General features: G+C 40.9%; 1 pseudogene; it reads left to right on the top strand.

Moving 5' to 3' along the window:
- The first annotated feature begins 4,394 nt into the window (after nt 1-4,394).
- LOC101602817 lies at nt 4,395-4,741 on the top strand (annotated as a pseudogene).
- The last annotated feature ends 2,903 nt before the right edge of the window (nt 4,742-7,644 follow it).

Below are 7,644 nucleotides of genomic sequence, written 5' to 3' on the forward strand. Positions count from 1 at the left end.
GTTCTCCCTTTAGTTTGTTCATAAATTCTGTGTGAAAATATCATAATGAAATAATGTGCTTTTCAAAACTCTCTTTTTGGTAAAATGGAAGTTTCATTAAGCATTGATGATTTGAATGCTTCTTCCTTTTCCCACTGGACTTTAGTCAGATATGGTTAAAAAATAGGGTCATGGATTTGTAAAACTTTAGACTTCAGGTCTGACAGTTTATGAAGTATAAGGTGAGTGACAGATATCTAGAGAGTATGAATGATTTGCTAAGATCATAAAGTAAACCACAGGATGAGTCAGCCCTGTAAGTCCAACGTGCTTCCTATCTGCATTAAGTACTGTCCTAAGTAAATGCTGATCTCTAACTCACAATGATCCTCCTACCTCTGCCTCCCAAGTGCTAGGATTAAAGGTGTGTGCCACCATGCCTGGCTAAATACACATTATTTCTTAAAACTACAGTTTTTTTTTTTTGAACTACAGGGAAATTTTAGAGATAGTTGATTTTTTCATACATTTATATGTGGTTTCCCCTATTAACAAAATACACGAGTATGATACATTTATAATGATCAATGAACCAATATTGATCTATTATTATGAACTAGAGCCTATACTTGATTCATATTTAGTACTTCATACTTACTGGCCTTTTTCTCTTTTAGGACTCCATCCAAGAATATATGTCACATTTAGCTGTCATGCATCATTTTGCTTCTAGTGGCTATGAAGGATTCTTTCAGGCAGGCTTTTTTTTTTTTCAATAAGCTTTTTTTAAAAATTGACAATTCACTTGGGCTGGAGAGATGGCTTAGCGGTTAAGCGCTTGCCTGTGAAGCCTAAGGACCCCAGTTCGAGGCTCGGTTCCCCAGGTCCCACGTTAGCCAGATGCACAAGGGGGTGCACACGTCTGGAGTTCGTTTGCAGAGGCTGGAAGCCCTGGCGCGCCCATTCTCTCTCTCTCCCTCTATCTGTCTTTCTCTCTGTGTCTGTCACTCTCAAATAAATAAATAAAAAATTAAAAAAATTGACAATTCCCATAATTATAGACAATAATAACCCATGGTAATTCCCTCCCTCCTCCCACTTTTCCCTTTGCAATTCCACTCTCCATCATATGTTTTCCTCTCTCAATCAATCTCTCTTTTATTTTGATGCCATCATCTTTTCCTCCTATTATAATGGTCTTGTGTAGGTAGTGTCAGGCACTGTGAGGTCATGGATATCCAGGCCATTTTGTGTATAGAGGAGTCCTACCCTTCCTTTGGCTCTTAGATTCTTTTTGCCACCTCTTCTGCAATGGACCCTGGGCCTTGGAAGGTGTGATAGAGATGGTTCAATGCTGAGCACTCCTCTGTCACTTCTTCTCAGCACTGTGGTATCTTCTGAGTCATCCTAAGGTCACCACCATCAGAAAAGAGAAGCTTCTCTAACCAAAAGCAAAAGTAGCATTAATATATGGGTATGAACATTAAGAGAAGCACTTTCCAGACAGTTTGGTGAACGTACTATATACATTTAGCCAGACTCCAGCAGACATTATACCCCCTAGGGCTCATGACTACCCCTGTCATATGTTTAATTATCATGCATGTATTCCCTCACATGGAGTGGGCCTCCATTCCAATTAGAGAGCACTTGGTTTCCTCCATAACAGACATGCCACTATTGCACCCCTTGGCTCATTTGGCTTGGCCGTCAAAATTTAACGCTTGCAATGTCTACTGTAGAGTATCTCCACTGGTGATTTCTCTCTCTCCCATCAGGCAATCTTTCTTATTTTCATTTACCTCCTTGTTGTTAAGGAGCACTATTCTGAAGGTTTATCTGAAGGCTTTCTCATGGTTACCCTGTGAGGGAGTTTGGAGGGAAAACCTCAGAAGTAAAATGCTACTTTCTTTATGTCATGTCAGAAAATGACTTGCATGGTTGGTTGAATGTATGTATGGCCCCATAGACTCAGGTAGTTTATTACAATTGAGGTTGCAGCTTTAGGCCCTATCAGACAGACTCCTGCTACAAGGGGGCATGTCACTGGGGGGTGGGTGTCACTGGTGGCAGATCTGAATTTAGCCCAAAGGTATGCAGAGAAGAGTTTGGGCTCTGCTGGTATCCTGTGTTTGCTGGTACTGGTGTCGTGCTGCAGGTGTTTCTCTGCTTTTGCATCTATGGCAATAAGCAGCTTCTTCTACCACTGAAGGGAGTTTCTTCTGGATCTCTAAGGCTTAAACAAATCTCTTCCTCCCATAAACTGTGTTTGTTTGGAATTTTGTCCCAGGAACATGGTGCTGACTACAACAGAATTTGGTACCAGAGAGTTGAGGTGTTGCTAGGATGAATCTGACCACGTAGATTTTGATCTTTTGGAACTTGTGTGGTGCACGAATGTTGACGGTTTTTATACATGGGACTGCAGAGGCCATACGGAGCAGTGAGTCAGATTTTATGGCCTATTCTGGTGTCAGTGTAAAAATGCTAAGTACAGAAAGAAGTGTGTTGGCTTATGAACTTTCAAAGGGGAAGGAAAGACAGCAGAAAACTTTGTTGGGACTGAGCTAGTGGCATAAAGGCTGGCTGCATTTTGCTGCCCAAGCCCTAAGAGGCCATTGTAAGATAAACCATGGTTTGCAGTGGAGACACAAAAATGGAATAGAGGTATAAGTTGGAAATACTAAGACTTTGCAAAGGTTTCCATGGAACACTGTTGGCTTAGGATGGAAGTTTTTCCCTGCCTACTCAGTGTACCTGGAGGGGTGGAAATAGAAAATATAGACTATTGTCTCTGGTTATAGATGTCATACTTGAATTTCAGATGTTGATATTTATCTAACGGTTATTGATTTTACATTGGTTCAGACTCTCCTTATTATGCCTTACTGCAATGGAAATGTTTGTTCTGTGCCATTATATGTTGGAAGTATGTAACTTGTTTTGATTTTATAGTTAAGAGACAGTCTTGAATCTCAGATAAGAAAGAAAATATGCTTCTAACTTTTGAAGATGGTCTCTGAGTTGTTGCATTACTTTAACTCTTTTTTTTAAAATATTTCTTGGAGGTAGGGTTTCATTCTAGTCGAGCCTGACCTGGAATTCACTATGTAGTCTTAGCGTGGCCTTGAACTCATGATAATCCTCCTACCTCTGCCAAGTGCTAGAATTAAAGGCATGCACCACCATGCCAGGGTAACTCTTTTATTTATTTATTTATTTTTAAGCAGGTCTCATTCAAGCCCAGGTTGACCTAGAACTCACTCTGTAGCCCAGGCTGGCCTCAAATTCACAGCAATCTTCTACCTCAGCCTCCCAAATTCTGGGTTTATAGGTATGATCCACCAAGCCCAGGCTTATTATTTCAACTCTTACACCTGCCACTTATAATTCTGTTTTATACTTTCTCCTTTGTTTGTATAGAACTGAACAATAGAGCCAGATGTGGTGGTGCATGGATTTAATCCCAGCACTTGGGAGGTAGAAGTAGGAGGATTGCCATAAGTTTGAGGCTAGCCTAAGACTACATAGTGAATTACAGGTCCTACCTCAACCCCCCACCCCAAATAAATGAGAACTGAATAACAGAAGTGCAAACATTTGGTCCTTTTAGCCTCTCTGTGAGTATTCATCAGGACCTAGGCATGGATACTACATGTATCAACATTTTATTACTTTTATTACTAAGTAGAATTAATCAAAATAAATATATAAAGTTTTATTTATCTATTTATAAATTCATAGATACTTGGATTGTTTCTATTTTCTGGTTCTTAAAATAATATTGCTGTGATATTATGGACTCTTTTTAGGCTAGTGTGTGTATGTATATTACTTATATTTTCAAAGCAGATTTATTGGGTTGTAAATAATATACAGTGATTGCACATATTTAAAATTCATGATTTAATGAATATTGAAACATAAGGATGGTTTTGTTAATTTGATTGGATTAAGAAGAAACACATAGGACATTAGTGGGCACACCTTTACATGTATCTGTCCATGAGAGCATTTCATAGAGAATTAACAAAGTTGGAAAGATCTACTCTGAATATTAGCAGTACTATCCCATGGGTTGGGATCACAAACTGAATAAAAATAGAAAAAGGATAAAATCGCTGTTATTCTTTGTTCCCTAATTCCTGACTAACCCAGATATTAGCCAGCTGTTTCCCGCTGGAATTCAGATCCACTCTAGTGACATGCCTCCCTCTCCCCCACCACATCCCTGTAGCAGGAGTTTGCCTGTTAGGAGCAGAAGCTGAAAACTCCATTTTAAAAACACCTGAGTATGTGAGCTCCCCTGGGTGGAGGATTAGGAAACACTGGGAGCCCTAGGAGTGGCCTTTGCAACTCTGGATCCTAAGCCTCTTGTCCTGGCCTCTGTGTGTTCTAGGTTGGGGCCATCCTGCACCTAATGCAGGAAGATGGTGGCTGCAAAGATGAAAAAATCCCTGGAGTCCATCAACTCAAGGCTCTGGCTCGTTATGAAGAGTGGAAAGTACGTGCTGGGGTACAAGCAGACGCTGAAGATGATCAGACAGGGCAAAGAGAAATTGCTCATTCTCGCCAACAACTGCCCAGTTTTAAGGAAATCGGAGATATAATACTATGCTATGCTGGCCAAAACTGGTGTCCATCACTATAGTGGCAATAATATTGAACTGGGCAATACTACAGAGTATGCACACCATCTACTATTGATCCAAGTGATTCTGACATTATTAGAAGCATGCCAGAGCAGATTGGTGAAGAGTAAACTACATAAAATTTTTCTTTAATAAAACTTGCCAGAAGCTTTAAAAAAAAAAAAAAAAACAAAGAAAACACCTGAGTTGGGCTGGAGAGATGGCTTAGTGGTTAAGGCGCTTGCCTGCAAAGCCTAAGGGCCCAGGATCGATTCTCCAGGTTCCATGTAAGCCAGGCGCACATGGTGGTACATGCATCTGGAATTCATAACAGTGGTGAGAGGCCCTGGCGTGCCTATTCTCTCTCTCTAATAAATAAATAAAAATAAATTTGAAACAATTACTTAAGCAAAATAAACCTGAGTATACTGGGAGACATATACTGGGAGACCACCACAATGCCATTGGTAGTGTAGTGAAAACCTGAACCCACTGATAATCTGTCACTAAATAGTAGTTTTTATTTTATGGTAGTGGGATAAAACAGTATGGTTATAACAATTTTATATTTGTGAAATCACACAATATGGTTCTTTTATCTGGGCATAATGGCACATGCCTGCCATCCTAGCACTTGGGAGGCTGAGGAGGGATGATTGAGGTCAGTCTTGGTTATACAGAGGTCAAAGCCTATTTGACCCACATAGACAGATCCTATCTCAAAACAAAGCCAACAAAAACCAAAAAATGTTTTCAATGTCAGATTGCTTTTTTCTTCTCCATTCTTTTTATTATTATGAACTTAACAGTATGAAAATATTGCATATTGGTCATATTCCCATTGGATTATATTCTTATATCCCCTCTCCTTTGCCTCCATTTCAATGAGGGCCTTTCTCAGTGTGGTTATTGGTATTCACTGTGGGTCATGAATGCACTAGTCAGTCTCTGTTGGGGGGCAATGCCTCAGGATATACCTTCCCACCCTGCGGCTCTTATTTCTGTCCCTCTTTTTTTGCAATGTTCCCTGAGCCTTTGAGGGTGTGTTTAGGCTTGCTTTAGTTTTTAACTCTTTGTATCCTCTGAATTTCTGCTTTGATAAGTTTTGAATGTCCTCAGTGTCTATCTCTATCTCTCTGGTGGAGGTTGTTAGTCTAGTAATAAGAACAGCCCCTGTGTTTGAGTTGCCACTTCCTCTGTAGTATCTATGGGGCCCCTGCAGTTATGACAGAGATGACTCATCACATGGTAGGTAGTCTGCTATGTTTTCTTGTCACATCAACAGATCTTGGTTCTCCCTGGTATTCTCTAACATCTGTGAAAAACAGATTCTCCAACTAAGAGTGAGAACAGGAGCTACAGAGATTGCCTAGTGGTTAAGGTGCTTGCCTGTGAAGCCTAAGAGCCCAGGTTTGACTCCCTAGAACTCTGGTAAGCCAGACACACAAAGTGATGCATGCACGCAAGGTGACACAGGTTTGATTGCAGTGGCTACAGGCCCTGGTGTGCCAATTCTCTCTCTTTCCCTTTTCCTTTTCCTTTTTCTCTTTCTCTCTCTCCCATAAAAAAGAAAAAAAAAACAAAAACAAGGAGTGAGAACAGCATGGATCAAAGGGGATAAGCATAGTTCTTTCGAAGACTTTTTTAAAATTGATTTTTGTTTTCTCAAGGTAGGGTCTTGCTCTAGCCTGGGCTGACCTGGAATTCACTATGTAGTTTATTTTTTATTTTTGGTTTATTTTTATTTATTTATTTGAAAGTGACAGATAGAGAAAGAAAGAGGCAGAGAGAGAGAGAGAGAGAGAGAGAGAGAGAGAGAGAGAGAGAGAGAGAGGGAGGGAGGGAGGGAGGGAGCGAATGGATGTGCCAGGGCCTCTAGCCACTGCAAACGAACTCCAGACATGTGCACCCCCTTGTGCATCTGGCTAACGTGGGTCCTGGGGAATTGAGCCTCGAACCGGGGTCCTTACACTTCACAGGAAAGCGCTTAACCACTAAGCCATCTCTCCAGCCCCCACTATGTAGTCTTAGGGTGGCCTCAAACACATGACAATACTCCTAACTCTACCTCCAGAGTGCTGGTATTGAAGGTGTGTACCACCACGCCTGGCTCAAGACTTTCAAAAAATTTATTTAGAAGATCGTGTGTGCCATCTTGTGCACATGTGTTACCTTCCATGCTTGGTGTGTGGCTGGCTTACATGGGACCTGGAGAGTCAAGCCTGATTCCTTAGACTTCACAGGCAAGCACCTTAATGGCTATGCCACCTCTCCAGCCCATTCAAAGACGTTTTGACGGGCAAACCCTCTCTTAGCTAAAGAACAGTGAGAACTTCTTTCTAGAGTCTATGACCTTCTTAACCATAGTATCAATATCAGATATGAATTCCCTCCCATAGACTGGGACTCATATCCAATCCAAGCTGCTTAGCACAATAGCTTGTGTCCCACTATTGCAGAGGAGTGTACATTTTGCTCAGTTGTTTTTTTTTTTTTAGGTTACTTTTTTTTTTTTAATTTTTGTTCATTTTTATTTATTTATTTGAGAGTGACAGAGAAAGAGAGAGAGGCAGATTGAGAAAGTGAGATTGAGAATGGGCACGCCAGGGCTTCCAGCCACTGCAAATGAACTCCAGATGCGTGCGCCCCCTTGTGCATCTGGCTAATGTGGGTCCTGGAGAGTTGAGCCTTGAACCGGGGTCCTTAGGCTTCACAGGCAAGCGCTTAACCGCTAAGCCATCTTTCCAGCCCTTCAGGTTACTTCTATTCAGCATAATTGTTTGGATTTTCTTCTATGTTGCTGCATGTATATTCAATAATTCAATTCCTAATTCCTAAGTGCTACTATTCCATGACCTGTTGATATCACAACTTGTTCATTCATTCATGTATTAATAGACATTTGTGTGTTTTATACTTATTTTTGGCTATTGTAAGTGATCCTGCTTGAAGATTTTTGAGTCAGTTTGGTGGTAGGAAATTGTTGAAGAGGCAGAGACCGGAGGACCAGGAGTTTGAGGTCTGCCTGGGCTAC

The sequence above is a fragment of the Jaculus jaculus genome, chromosome 2 (assembly GCF_020740685.1).
Source record: "Jaculus jaculus isolate mJacJac1 chromosome 2, mJacJac1.mat.Y.cur, whole genome shotgun sequence".
Taxonomy (NCBI): domain Eukaryota; kingdom Metazoa; phylum Chordata; class Mammalia; order Rodentia; family Dipodidae; genus Jaculus; species Jaculus jaculus.